We start from the raw sequence: 26589 nt of genomic DNA, 5'->3' as shown, positions 1-26589 counted from the left end.
AGTCCCATAGTGCTCAAAGCCATTTCAACCATTTTCAACAGACGCACGAGATGGGCAGAGACCATTCCGACCACCGGCAGAGAGGCGGAAATAGTGGAAACGCGTTTGTCTCTTAACGATAAGCTCACTTTGGTGCCCCTTCATATCACAACAGATCAAGGCCTCCAGTTGCAGTTCAGCCTGTTTATCGAGTCAGCTAACTTATGCGGGTTCCAACACAACCAGTTATCACCAAGCGAGCAATGGTGAGGAGGTGTATGACGTCGGAGGCTGGTCTGATATGTCGTCATGAAAGCTAGACAGAGGCATTACTACCGGTTCACCTCGGATTCCGGACCGCTGCATCGGTGGCGGAATTGGTTTGTGCGGAACCGTTGAGAGTCCCCGCTGGCTGACTACTGCCTTATCACCAGCGCCAATAAATCTATCGTCTCTGATACGTCAAATTCGCGATTATGAGGAAATAGTGAGAAGACCAACGGTATCTAGGTACGGTGAACGCCCAGTTTTCGTACAGAAGACGTCGGTGGACTGTGCAGGTCAGGCTTCCCACAGATGCAGTGACGGCACCATTACAACCTCTGTATACTAGACATTATAGAATAGTGCGACGGAATACCCTTATTATGGACATCTTGCAAAACGACAAAACCATTACAGTGACCATAGAGAGGGTAAGGCCAGCAAGGACCTTGCTGGAGCCCGAGTATAGCGACACTCAGCTGGAAGAGGAGGACCAAAATTTGGAGCGCACTGCGCATAATTTAACAGAAGAATCCACGTCGAGACGGCATGGAAACTCAGCTCAGCAGTTCACATTTGCTCGTATATCTTTGCAGAAACAAGCCGTCCGTACGAAACCAAAAGGCAAGTCAAATTTAATGCCCTTACATCCTGGCTGTTCCACCTTTAAGGGGGGAGGGGGCGCCGGCGTGGGAACGTGGAAACAACAAGTGATGTGTGCTATGTGTACACTGTGCAAGTGCAACGGGCATTAGAAAGTTAACTTTTTATGCTTTGACTTGCGTTCTATTGACTATTCTGTTCAGAGCTGAAAAAACAGGGGATCCTAAGCAACTTTACGTTTCATTTTAATTTGTTGCCTACAAACTGCTCTACTCTTTGCCATCGTCCAGCAGTGGGATTTAGCTAAACGGAACGCTGCCGGATGGAGAGGAGTTGGTATTCTGTTCCGCTACATCTTCCACGCCTGGAAAGTACCGCACTTGGTGGCAGTATTACTAACTGTATTGATACAAACTTGAACGGATTCAATCTGTGACTCTTACTTTCTGGAACTGAATTTATATGATCGTTAGTAAGGAAATGTTTTTCATTTCATTTTCTTCAGAAGTAAGTTTTATGTTAATACCAAACATGGGAAGTTATTTCTTGTTCAGCAAAATAAAGCTTTTTCGTGGTATAGCCGTTGAACGAGTCGTTTGATATAACCAAAGGAAGGGACATATCAAATATGTTCAGGGAAACAAGGTACCAAAAGTAATATAAAATGAAGGGTAAGGAAGCAAAGGCGAAATGGCTGCAAGGAAATGTAAAGAGGTCGAAAATATCGGTGTTGAAAGGGCAGAGTAAACCATATGCAAAATTCAACATTCCTAGTAATTAAAAGCAAGAGCCTGCCATTTTATTCTCAGACTTGTACGATATATATTTATCTGAGATTTGTCTGTGGCCAAAGAGCGGGAGCATATATGCAAATAGCGTTAGAAGCTAAGTAAAGAACTTACTGTACACGAAGCCTTCACGGTATCTGATGGGGCCTATGGTGCTTTACCCTGTCTTTCTTTTTTTAAGTCATAAGTCTTGGGATTGTTTTGATGCGGCCCCCATGAATTCCCCTCCTGTGCCAACCTCTTCATCTCAGAGTAGCACCTGCAACTTACGCCCTCAATTATTGTCTCTCTCTTCCTCTACATTTTTAACCTGTACAGTTCTCTCCAGTACCATGGAAACTTTATCTCATGTCTTAACAGATGTCCTATCCTGTTGTCCCTTCTTTTTGTCAGGGTTTACCACTCCTTGTCAGTGTTCACCATATGTGCATCCCTCTCCGATTCGTCGTAGAACCTCCTTATTGCTTACCATACCAATCAACCTAATTTTCAATTGTCGTCTATAGCACCACATCTTAAATACTTTGATTGTCTTCAGTCCCGGTTTTCCCACAGTCCATGCTTCACTACCGTACAATGCTGTGCCCCAATCGTACATTCTTAGAAATATATTCCTCAAATTATGGCCTTCCATTGATACTAGTAGACTTCTCTTGGCCAAGAATGCCATTTTTGCCAGTGCTAGTCAAGACTGATGTCGTCCTTGCTTCTCCGTTATTGGTTATTTTACTGTCTAAGTAGAAGAATTCCTTAACTTCATCCAATCAGTGATCATCAATCTTGACGTTAGGTTTCTCGCTGTTCTCGTTTCTGCTATTTCTCATTACTTTGGTCTTTCTTCGATTTTCCCTCAGTCAATAATCTGTACTCATTAGAGTGTTCATTCCATTCAGCAGATCATAAATTCTTCACTTTCACTCAGGATAGCAATTCCATCACCGTATCGTATCATCGATATCCTTTCACCTCTAATTTTAATTCCACTCCTGACGCTTTCTTTTATTTCCATCATTGTTTGTTAATTATACAAAATGAATAGTAGGGGTTAAACGCTACATCCCTGCCCTACACCCTTTTTCATCCAAGCATTTCTTTTTTGGTCATCCACTCTTGTTATTCCTTCTTGGCTCTTGTACGCATTGTATATTACCCGACTCGCCCTATTGCTTACCACTATTTGTCTTAGAATTTTTAACATCTTGCACCATTTGACTTTGACTATCGCTTATTCCAGGTCGACAAATCCCATGAACTTGTCTGAATGTTTCTTTAGTGTTGCTTCCATTTAAACCTAAGCTTCAGAATTGTGTCTCTGGTGTCTTTACCTTTCCTTCGTCATCTAATACATCATCAATCTTCTTCTCCATTCTTCTGTACATTATTCTTGTCAGCAACTTGGATGGAGCTGTTAAGGTGATTGAGCGACAATTCTCGCACTTTTCACCTTTTGCGGTCTTCAGAATTGTGTGGATGATATTCTTCCGAATGTCAGGTATATTCTGTATACCAACGTGAATAGTCGTTTTGTTTTCACTTAATTATTTTAGAAATTCTAATGGAATGTTATCTACTAATTCTGTCACATGTTAAAAATCAAAAGAACTAGTTTCAAGCAAGCCATGGTTTAAATTGTGTAATTATTTATCTACTTTATATCTTTAAAGTATGTTCAGTGGAAAGATGACGCTGATTGTTATTGTTGCCCCACGTATGTCCTTCGCGTTTGCAGTTCACTTGCAGGTGGCACATAGAGAGTTCTGTGTGTCCCATGTCGTTCTAATTTACACGAGTCTCCGACCCTTAAGTTTCACAGTTACTGTCCGACATTCAGTCGTAATTGGAACTAATTATTGCAGTATGTGCAACCGTCATTACATTATACACTCCTGGAAATGGCACGGCACGGCGGACACACCAGGAACCGCGGTGTTGGCCGTCGAATGACGCTAGCTGCGCAGCATTTGTGCACCGCCGCCGTCAGTGTCAGCCAGTTTGCCGTGGCATACGGAGCTCCATCGCAGTCTTTAACACTGGTAGCATGCCGCGACAGCGTGGACGTGAACCGTATGTGCAGTTGACGGACTTTGAGCGAGGGCGTATAGTGGGCATGCGGGAGGCCGTGTGGACGTACCGCCGAATTGCTCAACACGTGGGGCGTGAGGTCTCCACAGTACATCGATGTTGTCGCCAGTGGTCGGCGGAAGGTGCACGTGCCCGTCGACCTGGGACCGGACCGCAGCGACGCACGGATGCACGCCAAGACCGTAGGATCCTACGCAGTGTCGTAGGGGACCGCACCGCCACTTCCCAGCAAATTAGGGACACTGTTGCTCCTGGGGTATCGGCGAGGACCATTCGCAACCGTCTCCATGAAGCTGGGCTACGGTCCCGCACACCGTTAGGCCGTCTTCCGCTCACGCCCCAACATCGTGCAGCCCGCCTCCAGTGGTGTCGCGACAGGCGTGAATGGAGGGACGAATGGAGACGTGTCGTCTTCAGCGATGAGAGTCGCTTCTGCCTTGGTGCCAATGATGGTCGTATGCGTGTTTGGCGCCGTGCAGGTGAGCGCCACAATCAGGACTGCATACGACCGAGGCACACAGGGCCAACACCCGGCATCATGGTGTGGGGAGCGATCTCCTACACTGGCCGTACACCACTGGTGATCGTCGAGGGGACACTGAATAGTGCACGGTACATCGAAACCGTCATCGAACCCATCGTTCTACCATTCCTAGACCGGCAAGGGAACTTGCTGTTCCAACAGGGCAATGCACGTCCGCATGTATCCCGTGCCACCCAACGTGCTCTAGAAGGTGTAAGTCAACTACCCTGGCCAGCAAGATCTCCGGATCTGTCCCCCATTGAGCATGTTTGGGACTGGATGAAGCGTCGTCTCACGCGGTCTGCACGTCCAGCACGAACGCTGGTCCAACTGAGGCGCCAGGTGGAAATGGCATGGCAAGCCGTTCCACAGGACTACATCCAGCATCTGTACGATCGTCTCCATGGGAGAATAGCAGCCTGCATTGCTGCGAAATGTGGATATACACTGTACTAGTGCCGACATTGTGCATGCTCTGTTGCCTGTGTCTATGTGCCTGTGGTTCTGTCAGTGTGATCATGTGATGTATCTGACCCCAGGAATGTGTCAATAAAGTTTCCCCTTCCTGGGACAATGAATTCACGGTGTTCTTATTTCAATTTCCAGGAGTGTAATTGTAATGAATTACGCCGATAATAACTGAAGAGCATGGCGGCGGCAGATTTTATCGGTGCCACCGTGATTGTTTTTACGTGCTTGTCACCTTAATAGCAGCTAAAAACCAATTACAATTTTAATTTATTTTTTACTGTGTTCTGTGAAAACAGTGGTTAATTTTATAATTGTGTTATCATCTGAGTAAAAGCGAGGATTCATTAACACCTTTGTGATTTTATTATCAACATGAAGTCTATTTTCTGTCTTATTTGAAAGTGAATGTTTCATGTACCGTCATTTGAACTGTTTTACCTTTCTCCATGTTAATGAAATATAATATTTAGGCGAATCAGATTGGCACGTCTGATTTCTGCAATCTTATACCGATAGTTTTAGGGGTTCTGAATGGTTACATTACCAATAATAAATACGGTAACGTACAGTAACTCAACGCGTGTAAGGCACGGCAATTTTAATTTCTGTTCTATGTTAATTTAAAAGATACTTATAACCAGCTGCCAATTTTAGAAATGTGTTCATGTCCATGAGAGTGGCGACTCCTTACCATCTTTATGACATCGGCGGTGCCAACATGAATGGTCTTTCCTAATTGCCGTCTGGTTTCAAGACGAGATTCCACGCAATTTGAAATCAAGCTTATAATTATATGTTCATGTTGCAAACAAACATGTTTGTTGTAAGAATCTTCCTCTGCATATATTGCACTGTAATAACTGCAGAAAAGCCCGCATCTCGTGGTCGTGCGGTAGCGTTCTCGCTTCCCACGCCCGGGTTCCCGGGTTCGATTCCCGGCGGGGTCAGGGATTTTCTCTGCCTCGTGATGGCTGGGTGTTGTGTGCTGTCCTTAGGTTAGTTAGGTTTAAGTAGTTCTAAGTTCTCGGGGACTGATGACCATAGACGTTAAGTCCCACAGTCCTCAGAGCCATTTGCACCATTTGAACTGCAGAAATAAGAGGAATCATGTCACCATGTCGAAATGGCACTGAAACGCCCTGCTAAACCCGCAGGACAGTACTGATAGAATAAATTGTAAAAGGGGCCAAAATAAGGGGCTATCAATTACACATACAACATACAAATTTATTATTTGATCAAACATCACAAGAGCCCAAAAAACTTTTTTTAAACACACAGCTTTAATCTTTGGGACATAATTACGGGCTAAAAGCCACTTTAATTACAAAACGACTTAAGGTCAATAACTTAAATCGCAAGCATAATCAGAAATTTAAAAGGCAAGGTTTATCTTAAAACAGTTCTTTAGTTGGGCTGAAGTAAACAAGTTAAATTCAAATCAAAGTCCTTACGTGAAACAATTCTTTAATTTAGGCTGAAGGCCTTAAGAACAAACAACTGAAACTCAAACCGGCTGAGAGCCGAAGACTTAAAAATTCAATAGGCTGAAGTAAACAAATTAAATTCAAATTGGCTGAAGGTCGAAGACTTAAAAATGTTAAAATTTTTAAAATACCAAAGGGATTACGTGAAACAGTTCTTTAAACTAGGCTGAAGGCCTTCAGAGTAAAACAACTCTAATTCAAAACACAAAACCGGCTAGAACCATGCAAGTACCAACAACAAGAACAAATTAAAAAAATAAGGCAGTACACACATGCAGGCCCAGATGTTCGAGGGTCGGCCTGTAATACAAACACTAACGCTGGCTTAGTTGAGACAGGCAGTCTGGCCAACCATACACGATCCGATGACAATCCAATCGACCGACAGTCAACGGGCCCACCGACAAGGTAACTTCCACTTCACCCCACCAGGGCACAACAGGGAGTTCAACGGGAACAACGTAGAAGATATTGAGAAGATATTGGCGCCCACAACCCATCATACATGGAGCTGTCAAACTACACACCGTGCTGAACAGCAACAACGCGATGAGGAAACTACACTGCCTGAAGTTTACGTCAACGCCCAGGGCAGGTAACCGAAACGATAACGGCGACAAGGCAGAAGATTCCGCTGGAGCCGTTCAATTCAAATAACGAAATACAGTGACACTGCACCGGAGGGTGGCTACAATTTACAAACTTGAAAACCACTTGAAAACCACTCGCTGGAATATCTCAACAGCCGACAACGAACTCCAAACGGCACAATGTTAACAGTCTTGACTTGCTGGTAGGATAAATTAACTCAGCTTTCGTGTCCAGTGTCGGTGAGCCACGGTCCTCGCAGCAATGGGAACAGCGCCACACTCTCCGACACCGCGTAGAGACGGCCAGCGGGCTGGTTCAAATGGCTCTGAGCACTATGGGACTCAACTGCTGAGGTCATTAGTCCCCTAGAACTTAGAACTACTTAAACCTAACTAACCTAAGGACATCACAAACATCCATGCCCGAGGCAGGATTCGAACCTGCGACCGTAGTGGTCTTGCGGTTCCAGACTGCAGCGCCTTTAACCGCACGGCCACTTTGGCCGGCCAGCGGGCCCCAGCCAAACTATGCCCCGCCGAGGATTCCTCGCTGCTCCACGCCAACCGACCGACTCCTCAGAGCCAGTGCGCCGAGAACATTGAAAATAGCTGGTCAGTCAAAAGCACACAAACTACACACAGTTTCACGAACACTTGCTCGAAGAACTAGACAATGCTAACGGCAGTGACAGTAAAATAACATGGACGAGCCTCGAGTCGGCACACACAGCCAACCCATAAGCGATCGCTGGCCAAACACACGACGTCCGGCAAGACGACCGACCGACGACCAACCAAAGTCGTCTCCACTGCACTCATGTCTGTCGGCAATCGTCGGGCGAGTCATGGCGGTCCGGACCTCACTGCTGCTGCGCCCCGACTGAACTTGCGCTGCGTGCCTACTCAAACAGTGCCAGATTCCAAACGAACTGCTAGTGCCTCGCAACTCACTGGCAGATCCGAATCAACCCGGAACTCACGACAACCGGGAAGTAATAGCATTCAGCAAAGGTAATACGCTAGGGCTTATATCGATAAGCGCCGCTGCTGCCGCTCACGGGCAGGCAAGGTGGTGGTTCAATAAAAGCAGGATGCCAAATGAGATATGGCACGAAGACGAGCCACGCACGGCTCAGGTACGTTTAATCTACGCTAATACAGGTCATTTTAATGACTTAAATAATCCCTTACAAGCATGGCGTGCGTGCAATAACGGGCTTAAAAGAGACAGTTATAATTTTAATTTGTAATTTTACCACACCTTTTCAAAATTATTTTACTAACGAGATAGGATTCTTTGGACTTGTAAAGGAGAACGACGGGATAATTGGTGGATATTTATCATAGTTTAATTACGTCACTGATTTTTTTACATTACAGTGATTTACAGTAAGCTTCATCGAGTAAATTCTACCAAAGCGAATATCGGTAAGGATTTGACTCGCTCAGTAAGAAACGATGTCTTGCTGTTGAGAATTTACGTAAACTGAACACAACGAGCTTACTCTATGTGTTACGATGGCGCTATACACAGCCAGGTACTATGACGTTTGGCTACATAATTGACGTTATCATTTTGCAAGTGGAACCCGTGAAATTATTTTACTGTGTGTTGGTGAAACACATTGTATTTCCATAGTTGCGAAGATGCTCGCGTTTGTCGAGTGAAACACGTTAAAAATATAGACAAAGTGACATAAGATTTGTAAATATTCTGCAGTTTCAGTCTTAAAAGCAAGGTCGTTATCATTAAGTGCGCAATGGGAAGTGCACTTTCAATCCGAGGACCTGGCGGTATATGGAAAGATTACATCGAAGGCTGTTACGACGGAGAGAACTGACGACGTGATAGAAGAAGGATTACTAGTCTATATGGAAGACATGGGGGACTGAGTCAAAATTTAACACAACTTTGGAAGAGTTGCAATCAGACGTCAATCAAAAAAAGCAAACTGCGACAACGATATTTGGCAATGGTGTTCGCGTCCCTCTTCGTATTTGCCCTTCCCTGCCACAAGTTTTTCCTAACGACTGGTAACCTGCGTGAGACTTAGGCTGTAGAAGTCTACGTTTTGGCTTTTAAGGAAACATTCAACGTTATAAATCATCTCGTTGTCAATCTGGATATGACTGACTTACAGTTCATCAAAAGAGGAAGAATTCATAGTGTGCCATATTACGAGAATACAGGATGGAGTAAAAATTTGATATCCCGACGAAGCAGCATGCGTGAATATGCCTTGTGGTGAATGGTGTGGGGCGTTGCGATACTTCATGCAGATACCCTCCCGTTACCCTGTCAGGATATTTCCGCGATATACTACAACGATCGTTTGCTCCTTATGAGCGTAATTTGTTAGCACCTCAAGACGTCATTTTTCTCTCTGCTGTTGGAGATATTGTGATACATCATGCACTCGTGAAAAGTGATGATCAGGTGGTTAAGGCAACTGTGCCGTGTTGAAAACAACATCGTTATAGTGGCGCCAGCAAGCACTTGAATTTGTTGGTCGCAGTCTGGAGAGTCATAGCTGGATCATATGGAGAGCACAATCGTCCCTGCATTGGCAGATAGGGAAGGACACACGCCAAAACCATGGAGTCTTGGGCTAGATGTAGGTGACACAACAACTACCAAGTCGGGAGTGCTTACGTATGCAGCTGAGCGAGGGGCGTCCATTTTAGCTGGAGATCAATTCATAAGTGAAATGTGGTGGGACTTCCCTTGTCAATCGTTTACGTTCTATGCCTGTTGTAATGTAGGCAGTGGTAAAGACTTATTCAGTTCAATACATGAAAAGTGAAACTCTAAAATGCGGAAATGCTGCAAACAAAGCAGGTAAAAGAGAACAGAGACGAATAAAAAATGAGATTAAAAGAAGTTTGCGAAGTGGCAAAGCACGATCGTTGGAACATAATTACAACGTTGTAGAATAATGCATGAGTCTAGGATACACAGAAGCTGATAATCGGAAAATGAAGGAACGCTTCAGAAAAGGATGATGCAGCTGTTTGAACATCAGAAGACCAGATGATAGGCGGTACTGTTGACGGAAATGGTAGCTTAAAGGAGGAAGGAATGTATAGGGAGAACCATAAATGAGTCTACAGTACTACACAGTGAAAAAGTATTTCGAAACATCTAACAAAAGTTATTATTTATTTACCACTGGTATAGACTGTTTGATCATCTTGAGGCGTCCTGTATAACAATGGAAAGAACATTTCATAAAACCGATGTTTAATTTATTATGCCCCTATAACCCTGTACCGTACAACACATAGTATGCTCTTGGATATGTCTTGTAGATCTTAAGTTACTGGACTTTGTACCTCAATGTCGCAAACACTGGATAGCTTTTATTTCATTTGATGCCGCAGCAATACAGTTGTTATTACTGGCTTTCGCAAGTAGCTATATGTTAGTTACGACTGTGTTACGATAGTTTTCGTGAACATGCACACTACATAGCTAAATTGTAACTGAATATCTCGTATTCGCTTCATCAGTATGCAAGATACTTGAAGGTGATTACAAAATGAAAATCTGGTAAATAAAAGTTATTTTATATGCAGGACTTGGTGGCTTTGAAATACGACTTTTTGTTCAAATACCTACGACCTGTGTAACACAATCTGCATAGAATGAACAGTCACACACTGAGCCGCAAAGGCAAAATTGTTGTTCTCATATTCCTATGTCAGGATATGATTACAGCTAAGTTTCATAGCATCCAGAAATAAGAAATGAATTTTTGCATAAAGCAGGAGGAAAGAAAGACAATTCTAAATAGTCTGACTGCCCTGTAATCAATATTAATCCCGGAACTTTCGGAATAACTTGAGGTTCACATTTAGTTATACACTGCTTGTACTTTAGGATGACGTGAGTTCTCCCTCTAGCTTTCCAGCGCTGGATAAAAAAAATCGGGATTTTGGTGTACTATACGATACGTATTTGTTGAAAAGTAACACTTCCAACTCTTGAAGCTCTTCAGTATCTCGTTAAAGGGTTAAACTAATAGCTATGTTTTGGAACGGGAAGTCCGAGAAGACAGTGCGTAGTAGCGTCTGACCCTCAGAATATTTTTTCTCATTCACGACGGTCCCCCTACCGAACGACCCGTATAAGAAGCCCAGATCGTTAGTGCCTATGTGGTATGACGGTTCGAATGCTGGTGGTGGAAAATTTTGACTGTCAGTATTTGGCCCGAAAGGGGACGAAAGGCGATTGTTTCTTTGATCTTAAGATTTGGCGCCAGCGCCCCTCTGATGCTATTCGAGAGTAGTAGGCTATGTGCTGGCACCGAGGTGTATCTTCTCACTCCCATTCATTCACAACAACACATACCCATCACTACGCTGTACAAGTTTTATCACAGTCATTCACATGACAGATATACACTTGACTCTTCACAACACGCCGGAGGAAGGCAACTTCAAAACATTGCCATTAGACCCTCATTCCCTGAGTATGGGACCTTTGACTTTTGATACAGAAAGGCCATCTAAAGGAAAGGATATTGAAGCTACATTAAATGCGAAATTTTTCCGTTAACCTGGACTATAATAATCGTGATTATTATTGTTATTAATTTGAATATAATGAAGTGGAAGGTTGCTACGCTATAAACGTTCATATAATAATTCACAATGTCAGACTAATTACTACCAAAATTCACGTCACAGGTTTCAACACATTATTGCCATTTTCAGATGTAACTGTAGTCCGCAAAGCGTTTCCTCATGATTGTCTCCATCTTAACGTTATAATGTCTTTGAGGCATGTACTCATGTCTGAAGGACAAGACACAGCTCTGATGATTGCAGCGGTGGTAAACATTGCGAAATGGATTCGTGTTTTGCGAATCGGACTGACGTCAGCTTTATGACAAATAACAATTTGCGCTGGACTGCTACGCGAAGCCGACTTCCCGCTCATCGCGATCAATTGCCTTAACCATCTTGACTATCCGAGCTAGCGTCTAGGACCGAACCACATGCGTGTCTGAAGGACACTGTATTGTGAATATGCTGACACTGTATAAAGACGGACTTGTAGCCATCAAAGAAGGGCATATGCCTTGACAGATTAAAAATTATATAATATTTGTCTCCATGTGTGGGAGCATAAGGGTTGTGACTACGTGATATATGGTAGTTTGGATAGGTCCTGGAGGTGTGCTGGGATAACCGAAGTGGTTCAGGCGACCGCTCATGACAAGCGGGAAATTCGGGCTCGAATCCCGAATCGGCACAATTTTTTTTGTCGCAAACAATGCATCAATGCAACTTATTTCGTAAATTTTCGCCATGATGTGCAAACTCATGTCACATGCATAGTGAAGCTTATGAAAATGCTACAAAATATGCTGAAAAATTGCTGTGTATCTCTGTAGTAGTTGGATGATGTTGACATAATAAACTTATCTTATGAACATCAATTGAAGATACAAACTGCTACCAGCCACATTTATTCAGGTATTGTTTGCAGTAAATGTTACGGAACATTATACAGTCATCAGATGATGTGTCGGTTAACAATGCGTGTGTGTACTTAATGTACCACTTTTGGGCGTCCCAAGGTACTGTCTGATGGCAGAAGACCTTATTTTGTTTAAATACATAGTTCCAAGTTGTGATGATGTTTGATGGCAAAGGTGCACAGTAACACTAGTGTAAACAGCTTTGGTTGTCTCAGGCTTCTTTTCTTGACTTATCTGCTTCAAAAAGTGCTACAAATTGAACTAAGCAATGACATATTAGGTCAATAAAAATAATAATGCAATAATGCTGCCATTAGTGGAAATTGTATCTAACGTGTTTAATAATTATACTATATTGATATATACATATTGTGTGTGTGTGTGTGTGTGTGTGTGTGTGTGTGTGTGTGTGAGAGAGAGAGAGAGAGAGAGAGAGAGAGAGAGAGAGACAGGGAGAGAGAGAGAGAGAGAGAGAGAGACAGAGAGAGAGAGAGAGAGAGAGAGAGAGGGAGCTACCTGTGAGACAATCTGGTTGTGAAGATGCTCATATCGAGATGTTTTTAAATACAGTCCTGATTTTTGTAACTCATTTGCTAGTGGAATATATTTTAGGAAATCTAAGCAAGAGCACAACGTCGTGTAGGTATGAAATATGGAGTGTGAGGGAACCAGAAAAGACTACAGACTGTCCCACGTACGGACATTATGCTGTCAGTTGACCAATGAAGAAGAAAATGATGATCTACTCGAAAGAAACAGAGAGCAAAAGAGTTTACAGAGAACGCATGCCATAACAAACGAGAGGATAATGATACATCTGATAAAGAACTTGAATATTGAAAAATTTTGATTATGGAGCTTTCAAGTGTAAGAGATACACAAAAATGAGAGTGTTAGAGGGAGATGTGACGAGCTGGCAGCAATCCAGTAGAGACAGATTGATCAGTACTAGTAAAAACAAAATATTTACTGATACAATTTACCTCGCTGACACCGTGAGCTCCTCTGTTGTAATTTAGTAAACATTGAAATGATTCTGCGATAAGTTACTCCGTATCTGATGTATTTGTACAGCAAAAATATAACAGATTGGAATCTAGTGTCCGCTGTAAATATGCCAGTCGTGACAAATAGGTGCAGCAGCTGTACCCTTTTATGTGCCGTTTCCCCGCGCGATAAGCGTGAGTTACGATTCCACACAAAAAGGCAAAGCAAATTATATGACATAAATATTCCACGCAAAAATCATAGAAGGAATGTGTCTGTAACAGTTAATCTTGTATGTAAACGCAATGGCAACACACGTTGTTCAACAAGTATCATGTATTTTATATCGATAAATAAATTAATGTGATCTCATAATTGATACGGAGAATACTAATTTTGAACTACTTGAGAATACTCATTTTAAACTACTCCATTAGTAACATTGACTTGAAGAATGAAGTTCCACGTACAGCTTCATCTGGACTGTCAAGGAAATCAATGATCAGGGAAATTTCGGGCTTGCAGCCGGTCGCCGTTCAATACTTCGCACGATATTTCAACTGGGCACCTGCCAGTCATCTTCGGGTGAGCCGTCGCAGACTGGCGATAACGTCCTCCGCTCCGCAATATATAGCGTACTGTAACTATTTTGCGCATGCGTCGAAAACTTGATAGTTGAACCATTTTTCGACCAGATTTCCACGCATGCGCAGAATAGTTACAGTACGCTATATATTGCGGAGCGGAGGACGTTATCACCAGCCTGCGACGGCTCACCTGAAGATGACTGGCAGGTGCCCTGTTGAAATATCGTGCGAAGTATTGAACGACGACCGGCTGCAAGCCCGAAATTTGTTTGAACAGTCAATTCGCCGGGAAAATTTTAAAATTCACAATGATCAGGGAGTCTAACAATGTGTAAAGGTTTCAGCTGCTCAAAAGTAAATGGTGGAACTAATCAATTACACTAATATTGTCCCCAAAAGACAGCATAACTTGACTTCTCGTCATTCCACAGTGTAGGTATAATTATTGAACCAGCTTGAACTTAAATTAAGCCGAATATATTTGTATTACATAGCCAAATACGAACTTCAAAGACAATCTAAATAGAGAAACTGTCGACGAAAAAGAGCCTGGTCCTCCTGGAAGGCTGCTGGAGTGTTGGGCCTGCACTACATTTTCTGAAAAAAAAAAAAAAAAGACATGCTGGCATTGAGTCCCCACAACAGGCCTCTGGCAGGAAGTGTTAATAGACGACAACTTTGGCTTCCCAAAAGAGCAATTTCTTTTGATACTTTGAATATTAAGGTTGTTATCAAAACAGGAGGAAGTCGTAGATGAAATATGTAGACCAGAGCTGGTTGTAATAATTCCAACAGAAGCTAAGAAGAATGTTCCGGAGAAGAGGAACAAGGGAGTTATTACCATATACATAGAGTGGGATACCAGAATCCCAAAATGCTACACAGTAAGTGTTGATAATAATACAGAACTAATGGTCGAGGTATATACAGCAAAAATAATTAATATCTACTAAAGAACTTACAAGAACAAATTTGTCTAGGTGACACATTTAAGTGATCAACTTCGCAAGCTCACTGCCCAATGTAAGTGCGAGATAAGGCATTGCATATGATTCGGGAGGACGACGGTTCAATCCCGCGTCCGGCCATCCTGATTTAGGTTTTCGGTGATTTCCCTAAATCGCTCCTGGCAAATGCCGGGATGGTTCCTTTCAAAGGGCACGGCCGACTTCCTTCCGCGTCCTTCCATAATCCGATGAGACTGATGACCTCGCTGTCTGGCTCTAAAATGGCTCTGAGCACTATGGGACTTAACATCTGTGGTCATCAGTCCCCTAGAACTTAGAACTACTTAAACCTAACTAACCTAAGGACATCACACACATCCATGCCCCAGGCAGGATTCGAACCTGCGACCGTAGCCGTCACGCGGTTCCAGACTGAAGCGCCTTTAACCGCACGGCCACACCGGCCGGCGCTCGCTGTCTGAAATGCCGGTACATGAATAACCGGTGTAGCTGCCAGAATATTGAGTGAAAGCATGTAAACGTGCATGCATTACGTTGTACAGGTGCCGGATAGCTTGCGAGATGGAGTTCCATGCTTGTTGCCCTTTGTTGGTTAACATAAGGATGGTTAATACTGTCTGTGGATATAGCTGAAGTTTTCATCCGATGATGTCCCATACGTGCTCGATTGGTGACCGATCTGGCTATCGTCTAGGCTAAGACAACATGTTGACAGTCGTAAGAGCATGTTGCGTTACAGCAGCGGTATGTGGACGAGCGTTATATTGTTGGAAAACAAAACCTGGAATGTTGTTCGTAAATGGCAGCACAAAAGGTCGAATGACCAGACTGACGTACAAATTTGCATTGAGGCTACGTGTGATAGCCATGAGAGTGCTCCTGTCGTCATGCGAAACCATGTCGCCGCCCGTAATTCCAGGTGAAGATGCAGTGTGTCTAGCACGTAGACAGGCTGGATGGAGGCTCTCAACTGGCCTCCTTCTAAATAACACACGGCCTTCACCGGCACCGAGTAAGCTCTCATCAGAAAACACAACCGACCTCCACCTTGCCCTCCAATAAGCTCCCGCTTGACACCACTGGAGTTGCAAATAGCGGTGGTTTGCGGTCAATGGAATTCTGGCTAAAGCCAGCCTGGCTTGGAATTGTCCTTAAAGAAACCGATTTGTAGCAGTTCGTTGCGTCACTGTGGTGCAAACAGCTGTTCAGATTCATGCTGTAGATGTAGTACCCCAAATCCCAATGGTACTCACTGTTGCTTAAGGAGAATGTGATAATTTCTGACCACTTGTGATGACCTTATCAAGTACCCTCCTATTTCTAACGTAATTTGCAGCGCTAGGCGTCATTAATGTAACGTCTAAAATCGTGCCATCACCCCCTCAGCCAGTGTAGAAGTTGGGGGTTTTCCTAACCTGTTAGAAACCACATGTTGCAAGGTCATGATTGTCTTCTCCGCCTTACCACCATCTGCGCCCCAAGTACTACTAAACCATGTGCGGGATCTTGCACTGATGTCCACTATCACTATGACATTACACCCCTGCGAGGGAGAATGGATACTGCAACAGAGCACATCCAGCTTCCTCCAGAACTCTTCGTGGCTCCTGCATCACTAACATCCTGTTATGTGTGTTGATCTGTCCTACACTTATGTCCATTGGCATGGAAACTAAGTGTGAACATTACACTCATTCCACGTCTTCATCCAGTCTAGCACTATGAGCGCACTGGCTGTGACCGATTGAATGTATGTCTCACCCAAATCGAGATTTTCCTTTCACCTCTCAAACACCTTATTCCTGGAGGGCTCCGAAGTCTGTAGTGCGATTCATTTAATTTAGCCGTATTTTAAGTACAGCCTCCATTATCGAGACGGTGACTTCCCTGCCATATCCATGACCAACATGAACCGTGTGTCACATGGCAGTGGTCATGACAACTGGCTGCTACGTACAAGGAAGCTGCACTGCATATTCCAGATTTGGATAAGCCCTTATAGGGTCCGTTCCAGGGCCTCTAGTGGGAGAAGAGCCTAGCACAGATGTTGTCCAATTCGTGCTACTCAGTGTACTAAGTGACCGTCTCGCACTTCAACCCTCTATACCACCACTGGTTGGCTCACCACCACAGGACACCCCATTTGTCATCCTCGAGCCATCGGCCAGTAACCGTGGCTGTGGGAAGAGGAAACTCCAGCTGGAGTATGGGGCTCTGTCTGGGTGCTGTCGTCCACCATGTCCACCTTCTGATGTCGAGTCTCTGACACCAATCTCAGAAACTCTTTAAATTTATTCGCCCTTTCAGCATCCCTCCCCCTTTTCCTTGGGGACTTCCTTTTACACAGCCTACACGCAGCCTTAATCACTTCTAGAAATTAACCTTTATTCCAGCATAGTATGTCAGAGAGGCCCTTCGAGTGGCGCCACAAGATTTTCTGCTTCTTCTAATACATGGGATACATACCCCTTTAAAGTTACAAATCTTCCTTATATGGTCCTCCACTCCATACTTGGAGCATGCCAGCTTCCTGTCACAATATTTATGAACGTGATCGTTCCCAATAGTTATGGCAACGAGTTAGCACTAAGTAATCCCTCACGTTTATTGTATGGAAGCTCATGTGCAGCCAGCCTACAGTGGGCATCATTCTCCATGTTTTCCCTGAGACCTCAGTAATGTGGTGCACAACATGACATTACCGACGTCCAGTCCAAAAACAAAGATTGAACTCCTTTTTAAATGTTTTCATGTCCATTTCATCTAAGTTTTGCTGTCTCATTATGTTATAGATTTCATCTTTTTCCAAGTTTACAGGAGGGTCATTATGGTCAGCGGATTTCGTTTTTTTCGCGATTCACATTTAACCGCCTTGCATTATTTCTGGTTACTCAACTGCTTATTTTTATCGCCCTCTGTAACCACGTCTACAATTACCACACTTTTTGTAGGTTTTACTTAGTTGATCTTAATCTTATCCTTTGCAGGTTCGACCATCGTTGTGAAGATCTACTAAACCATCTTAATGTCTTGACTGGGAGGTGTATTCAATAAATCACCATGTCCTGCCACTGAGGAATTATAGCGATTGTGTCTCTTGTTGTCTGGGTTTCAGGTGCTACGTGAGGAGCCACCAGCCCATTTCTTCACTGGCTTCTTGCACAGCCTTTCGATTTCCATTTGTAGCACCTCCAGCCTTCCTTCAAGCTTCTCAAGTAGCCATTTCTATCGTGATTACCTCTACTGCCGCCTGGTTAATTTTTCCGTTCTTAACACTTTCATCCAGGATCTCAGTGATTCTGCAGCGTCGCTCCATCACAGTCTACGCCTGTGCCTGCCCCAGATCACTTGCGGGGAGGGGCAGAAAGCGTCAAGGCTCTTGTATGGGGGATGGGGGGAGGCACACGAGTTGTCTCTTCATCAGCCATTTTGGCACTGTACAAACCAAAGATTTGGGCGCCTCCGCTCTTCCCTCTGGCATTTAGGGGAGACTAATTGTAGCTCCCCCACTGGCTTTGCCTGTAGGCCAAGGGCACTATCGAGCTGCAGGGGTCAGCAAACCATTGCAAGTGCATTGGTCACTTAAACAGCCTGGTGTCCAAAAAATTCACCCATTATTCACCGGCAAGTAAATGCAGCACTGGAGAGACGGATGCACCTCTCACCATTCGCCGCAAAATAGCCAGAGCTTTCACATGTCAGCCATGGACCTAATCTACTGATGATAGGGTGGTCAACAAGTTGTTCAGCGGTCTGGACCAAGATAACCTGGCCCAGGCGATGTCACGTAACCTAGGTTTGGTGGATCCGGCCCTGAATGTCAGTGGCGTGGTGAAGTGTCCTTGCTGACTTGGGCCAGGATCCAACGCTGGCAAATAGGGTTACTGGCACCAGGAGCACTGGTGTTGTGAGATCCATGTAGAGAGAGGGCAACAGCAGCTACCCAGGGCAGAAAGCGAAATAACTGAGTTGTAACGACTCTGACCAGCCACCACTCTCACATCTCCTTCTCTTCGGGAGGGTCAGATGGCCATGTCTCTCAAGACATAACTCGCTCTATCCCTTGCACCCTTTGCTTTCGCTTTAACCTCATGGAAGTTGCGGGGAGCATTGGCTACCGGGCAGCGCCACGCATCACTGTAAGAGACTGATTATGCGCTACACCTACCCTTCGTCGCGCTCACCCACAGGGGACAGGTTTTGGTTCAAGTCACAGCTCCTCCTGTGTCACACACCCTTCACTTTCGCCTCAGGTTGGATGGCAGTTCCCCCTTCTGTCGGAAAGCAACGTTCCGGCGGGCCCAAGAAACGCCAGGCTAAACGTCCAGAACAACTGGAAGGGCGAAAGAGGCACTTGGGGAGGAGAGGCCATGTGTGACACTTCACTTCCCCACAGGCAAATCGCCTTGCACTCGCCTACCCCCAAACCGTTACCTACAATGGTCAGGACTACGCCTCTCCGATCGGGGAAGAGGGAGCTGCCGCCCGCACTCACCATTCTGGCCAGTCGTGCAGCTTCCGCAACGCTTGTGGCGAGCCTCCGGACCATCATAATCTGCCCTTTGTCAGACACGTGTGTGTGTCTAACTAGCAATCATTCCTCACCATGTGACGGTGCTATCACCTGGACGTGTTTATATCGATGGTAGGTTGTTGTTGTCGTGGTCTTCAGTCCTGAGACTGGTTTGATGCAGCTCTCCATGCTACCCTATCCTGTGCAAGTTTCTTCAACTCCCAGTACCTACTGCAACCTACATCCTTCTGAATCTGCTTAGTGGATTCACCTCTTGGTCTCCCTCTACGATTTTTACCCTCCACGCTGCCCTCCAATGCTAAATTTGTGATCCCTTGATGCCTCAGAACATGTCCTACCTACTGGTCTCTTCTTCTCGTCAAGTTGTGCCACAGACTTCTCTTCTCCCCAATTCTATTCAATACCTCCTCATTAGTTACGTGATCTACGCATCTAATCTTCAGCATTCTTCTGTAGCACCACAATTCGAAAGCTTCTGTTCTCTTCCTGTCCAAACTATTTATCGTCCATGTTTCACTTCCATACTTGGCTACACACCGTACAAATACTTTCAGAAACGACTTCCTGACACTTAAATCTATACTCGATGTTAACAAATTTCTCTTCGCCAGAAACGCTTTCCTTTCCATATCCACTCTACGTTTTATATCTTCTCTACTTCGACCATCATCAGTTATTTTGCTCCCCAAATAGTAAAAGTCCTTTACTACTTTATGTGTCTCATTTCCTTATCTAATTCCCTCAGCATCACCCGAGTTAATTCGACTACATTCCATTATCCTCGTTTTGCTTTTGTTGATTTTCATCTTATTTCCTCCTTTCAAGAAACTGTCCATTCCATTCAACTACTCTTCCAAGTCCTTTGCTGTCTCTGACAGAATTACAACGTCATCCGCGAACCTCAAAGTTTTTATTTCTTCTCCATGGATTTTAATACCTACTCCGAATTTTTCTTTTGTTTACTGATTGCTCAATATACAGACTGAATAACATTAGGGAGAGGCTACAAACCTGTCTCACTCCCTTCCCAACCACTGCTTCCCTTTCATGCCCCTCGACTCTTATAACTGCCATCTGGTTTCTGTACAAATTGTAAATAGCCTTTCGCTCCCTGTATTTTACCCCTGCCACCTTTAGAATTTGAAAGATAGTGTTCCAGTCTACATTGTCAAAAGCTTTCTGTAAGTCTACAAATGCTAGAAAAGTAGTTTTGCCTTTCCTTAATCTTTCTTCTAAGATAAATCGTAAGGTCAGTATAACCTCACGTGTTCAATCATTTCTACGGAATCCAAACTTATCTTCCCCGAGGTCGGTTTCTACCAGTGTTTCCATTCGCCTGTAAAGAATTCGTGTATCAATTTTGCAGCTGTGACTTATTAAACTGATAGTTCGGTAATTTTCACATCTGTGAACACCTGCTTTCTTTGGGATTAGAATTATTATATTCTTCTTGAAGTCTGAGGGTACTTCGCCTGTCTCATACATCTTGCTCACCAGATGGTGGAGTTTTGTCAGGATTGGCTCTCGGAAGGCTGTCAGTAGTTGTAATGGAATGTTGTCTACTTCCGGGGCCTTGATTCGCCCCAGGTCTTTCAGTGCTCTGTCAAACTCTTCACGCAGTATCGTATCTCCCATTTCCTCTTCATCTACATTCTCTTCCATTTCAATAATATTGTCCTCAAGTACATCGCTATTGTATAGACCCTCTATATACTCCTTCGATCTTTCTGCTTTCCTTTCTTTGGTTAGAACTGGGTTTCCATCTGAGCTCTTGATATTCATGCAAGTGGTTCTCTTTTCTCCAATGGTCTCTTTAATTTTCCTGTAGGCAGTATCTATCTTACCCCTAGTGAGATAAGCCTCTACATCCTTACATTTGTCCTCTAGCCATCCATGCTTAGCCATTTGGCACCTCCTGTAGATCTCATTTTTGAGACGTTTGTATACATTTCTATCTGCTTCATTTACTGCATTTTTATATTTTCTCCTTTCATCAATTAACTCAATATTTCTTCTGTTACCCAAGGATTTCTACTAGCCCTCGTCTTTTTAGCTACTTGAACCTCTGATGCCTTGACTACTTCATCCCTCAGAGCTACCCATTCTTCTTCTACTGTACTTCTTTCCATCACTGCTGTCAATTGTTCCCTTATGCTCTCCCTGAAACTCTGTACAACCTCTGGTTCTTTCAGTATATCCAGGTCCCATCTCCTTAAATTCCCAACCTTTTGCTGTTTCTTCAATTTTAAACTGCAGTTCATAACCAATTGATTGTGGTCAAAGTCCACATCTGCCCCTGGAAATATCTTACAATTTAAAACCTGCTTCCGAAATCTCTGTCTTATCATTATATAATGTATCTGATACCTTTTAGTATCTCTGGGATTCTTCCACGTATACAACCTTCTTTTATGATTCTTGAACCAAGTGTTAGCTATGATTAAGTTATGCTCGGTGCAAAATTCTACCAGACGGCTTCCTCTTTCATTTCTTACCCCCAATCCACATTCACCTACTATGTTTCCTTCTCTTCCTTATCCTACACTCGAATTCCAGTCACCCATGACTATTACATTTTCGTCTCCCTTCACTATCTGAACAGTTTAATTTATCTCATCATACATTTCATCAATTTCTTCATCATCTGCAGAGCTAGTTGGCATAAAAACTTGTACTACTGTAGTAGGCGTGGGCTTCCTGTCTATCTTGGCCACAATAATGCGTTCACTATGCTGTTTGTAGTGGCTTACCCGCATTCCTATTTTCCTATTCATTATTTAACCAACTCCTGCATTACCCCTATTTGATTTTGTGTTTATAACCCTGTATTCACCTGACCAAAAGTCTTGTTCCTCCTTCCACCGAACTTCACTAATTCCCACTATATCTGACTTTAACCTATCCATTTCCCTTTTTAAATTTTCTGACCTACCTGCTCGATTAAAGGATCTGACATTCCACTCTCCGATCCGTAGAACGCCAGTTTTCTTTCTCCTGATAACAACGTCCTCTTGAGTAGTCCCCGCCCGGTGAGCCGAGTGGGGGACTATTTTACCTCCGGAATATTTTACCCAAGAGGACGCCATCATCATTTAACCATACAGTAAAGCTGCATGCCCTCGGGAAAATTACGTCTGTAGTTTCCCCTTGCTTTCAGCCATTCGCAGTACCTGCACAGCAAGGCCGTTTTGGTTATTGTTACAAGGCCAGATAAGTCAATCATCCAGACTGTTGCCCCTGCAACTACTGAAAAGGCTGCTGCGCCTCTTCAGGAACCACACGTTTGTCTGGCCCCTCAACAGATACCCCTCCGTTGTGGTTGCACCTACGGTACGGCCATCTGTATGGCTGAGGCACGCAAGCCTCCCCACCAACGGCAAGGTCCATGATTCATAGTTGGGGGGGGGGGGCGATAGTAGGATGTCGTCATAAAGTTCTCACAGGTCAGTGTAAGTGTTATCCGAGCAACAGTTTGGCTTTCTCTAGTATTTTGAGTAAGAAAATAGATAAGTATGTGTCAGCTTAAGTGAAGAATAAACTGGTTTTAGGTGCTGACGGTCGCTGTATAAGATAAGTTCTGCAGACACGCAAAATTAAGAAAAGTGACACCAGAAGTATGTTGCACTGCAAAAAGTATACGACAAAGTCATTAGAACAAAATTATGGGAAGCAATGAAAAGTGTCAATGAGAGAGAAAAATGGTGAAACCTGGTTAAAAAATGGGAAACAAGGTTACTCGAAGTACACTCCTGGAAATGGAAAAAAGAACACATTGACACCGGTGTGTCAGACCCACCATACGTGCTCCGGACACTGCGAGAGGGCTGTACAAGCAATGATCACACGCACGGCACAGCGGACACACCAGGAACCGCGGTGTTGGCCGTCGAATGGCGCTAGCTGCGCAGCATTTGTGCACCGCCGCCGTCAGTATCAGCCAGTTTGCCGTGGCATACGGAGCTCCATCGCTGTCTTCAACACTGGTAGCATGCCGCGACAGCATGGACGTGAACCCTATGTGCAGTTGACGGACTTTGAGCGAGGGCGTTTAGTGGGCATGCAGGAGGCCGGGTGGACGTACCGCCGAATTGCTCAACACGTGGGGCGTGAGGTCTCCACAGTACATCGATGTTGTCGCCAGTGGTCGGCGGAAGGTGCACGTGCCCGTCGACCTGGGACCGGACCGCAGCGACGCACGGATGCACGCCAAGACCGTAGGATCCTACGCAGTGCCGTAGGGGACCGCACCGCCACTTCCCAGCAAATTAGGGACACTGTTGCTCCTGGGGTATCGGCGAGGACCATTCGCAACCGTCTCCATGAAGCTGGGCTACGGTCCCGCACACCGTTAGGCCGTCTTCCGCTCACGCCCCAACATCGTGCAGCCCGCCTCCAGTGGTGTCGCGACAGGCGTGAATGGAGGGACGAATGGAGACGTGTCGTCTTCAGCGATGAGAGTCGCTTCTGCCTTGGTGCCAATGATGGTCGTATGCGTGTTTTGCGCCGTGCAGGTGGGCGCCACAATCAGGACTGCATACGACCGAGGCACACAGGGCCAACACCCGGCATCACGGTGTGGGGAGCGATCTCCTACACTGGCCGTACACGACTGGTGATCGTCGAGGGGACACTGAATAGTGCACGGTACATCCAAACCGTCATCGAACCCATCGTTCTACCACTCCTAGACCGGCAAGGGGACTTGCTGTTCCAACAGGACAATGCACGTCCGCATGTATCCCGTGCCACCCAACGTGCTCTAGAAGGTGTAGGTCAACTACCCTGGCCAGCAAGATCTCCGGATCTGTCCCCCATTGAGCATGTTTGGGACTGGATGAAGCGTCGTCTCACGTGGTCTGCACGTCCAGCACGAACGCTGGTCCAACTGAGGCGCAGGTGGAAATGGCATGGCAAGCCGTTCCACAGGACTACATCCAGCATCTCTACGATCGTCTCCATGGGAGAATAGCAGCCTGCATTGCTGCGAAAGGTGGATATACACTGTACTAGTGCCGAAATTGTGCATGCTCTGTTGCCTGTGTCTATGTGCCTGTGGTTCTGTCAGTGTGATCATGTGATGTATCTGACCCCAGGAATGTGTCAATAAAGTTTCCCCTTCCTGGGACAATGAATTCACGGTGTTCTTATTTCAATTTCCAGGAGTGTATTTTCGTTGACAAAGGTCGAAAACAAGATTGCGGCAAGTCACGTTTCCTGTTCAACGTTGATGTGGAAGAGGAGCTGAATTGTCGATATAGGAATTTCTGAGGCACGGGAATAAAGATTTCGATATTCTTCACTCTCTTTTGCTTGTGGATAAATACGTAATACTTTCCGAAAAACCTGAAGGAGGAGGATAGTAAAAAGTGTTTGGGAGTTTATGTGAATGGGATAAGATTTGGTGGAAACTGAGATAGAGGAGAAGTAAAGTATTGCAGGAGCTATGAATATTTTGCAATAATAATAATTTACGATAATGTATGTGAGAAGGATATTAGTTCCAGTACAGAAACCGGGATAATATGGAATAATAATATCCGACAGGACGCTAATGAAAATATATTTTACAGTGTAGAGGAGAATATAGGTCTATGTAAAGCCTCAAACAGGAAAGCTGGGGAGGAAAGTAGAATAGTGGAAATGGACTACATGAGATGATACGTGCAGTTGATGAGTCAGCGTAGGGTACGAAACGAGGCGATGTAGACGCGAATGGGGTAGCGTGTTCCATAACAAAAACTATGGAGAATAGGGAACTACAGTTATATGGGCATATGTTAAGACACGCTAATAATAGGTGTCCAAGAAAGACCTAAACTAGGGAGCCGGCTAGAATAAGGAGAGGAAGGCCATCACTAAGATGGGAAAAATACATAAATGAAGCAATTGAAGACAGGAAGCTATTACCGGATGACTAGAATGAGAGACGCCTATGGGGGAGAGAAAATGACAGACTCCAAGGGGGAAACGTCGTAGAAGAAGAAGAAGAAGAAGAAGGGGAAGAGGAAGAAGAAAATCCAATACCAGTAATTTTGAGACCTTACATTCACCCTCTTGCTTCTCCGAAAGCCACAAAGTATATGTAACTAAGATTTCCATCATGGAAGTTATGGTCATCTTTTCAGAAGTCCACCGTCTGTTTGAGATCGAAAAAGGAATCTGAAGACATTGTAGATTGATTGGAATGATTCAGGAGACTCTAAAGAAAAGCACAAAATCTTTTTTTGAGAAAAGCTGTTTCGGGAAGTTGTCCTACTCATTCCATGTCCTGTACCTTTAGTGGAGATTCTGTTACAAATTTCATTCCATACTCGAACAATGCAGGCATCTTTCGTTGATATTCAGTGCGAGACCACATTGCAAGTTATTTTTATTGCCCTTTCAGAGTTGAAATCGTGCGGACGTTTCTACTATATCGTTCGGATTACTGTGAAATGTGTCGGTGCACTGTACTTGTACTTGTGAAAGGGAATTGGAAGGTAGAAATTCATCATTGTAGTTAGACTATTCCATTCCTGACCTAACTTTTCGACGTGGCATGTTGATCTATACCTTCTTTGTTCTCTCTGTGACGTTTTGCAGGGAGATTTGAAATTACGACTAGTGCATGTTGCATACTATGATGTAGTTTAATGTTTTGATAACCCCTTTCCTGCAACAATGAGCTATGTAGCTTTACTGAAAAAGTCCAGCTACATCAGATCTATAATGTTAGTGGTTATCTGGGTAACTTGACTTAGCCTAAATGTTTTGACACTTTCACCAATAAAGTCTTCCTCCATGAACAATAATCCATACCCTTGAGTAAATGCTTGTTTCTCACTAGCAAAGACAGTTTAATAGCGAGAGATTCAATTTTACTTTCTGAGGAATTCGGTACGTAATTAGTTTCTTTTCAGAAGCGTCTGATTTTTTTTGTAAAATGTCATGTTGTGTAAGAACATATCTTGGGTGTTGGATTTGTGATCACTCAGTATGACAACCATAAAAATTTTACTATCTGTAAGGTTTTTATTTGTTGTTCCCAATGACTGTAACGAGGACTTTCCCAAATTTCCAATAATAAATATTAACTATTCATTAAGGAAAAATAAACAATGTATTTTCATGAACACTAGTAGTTTACGATATTCACCTTTTTATACGCTCTTCATTTCGTTGATATTTCATGTGGCTACTGCTATTTGCAACTGCCGATTCATGTTTTTTCGAAGTCATTGACATTACATGTATCACCTGT

Source organism: Schistocerca cancellata, chromosome 7 (assembly GCF_023864275.1).
Source record: "Schistocerca cancellata isolate TAMUIC-IGC-003103 chromosome 7, iqSchCanc2.1, whole genome shotgun sequence".
In the NCBI taxonomy this organism is placed as follows: domain Eukaryota; kingdom Metazoa; phylum Arthropoda; class Insecta; order Orthoptera; family Acrididae; genus Schistocerca; species Schistocerca cancellata.
The sequence above is the reverse complement of the archived record's forward strand: the minus strand, read 5'-3'. Positions refer to the sequence as shown.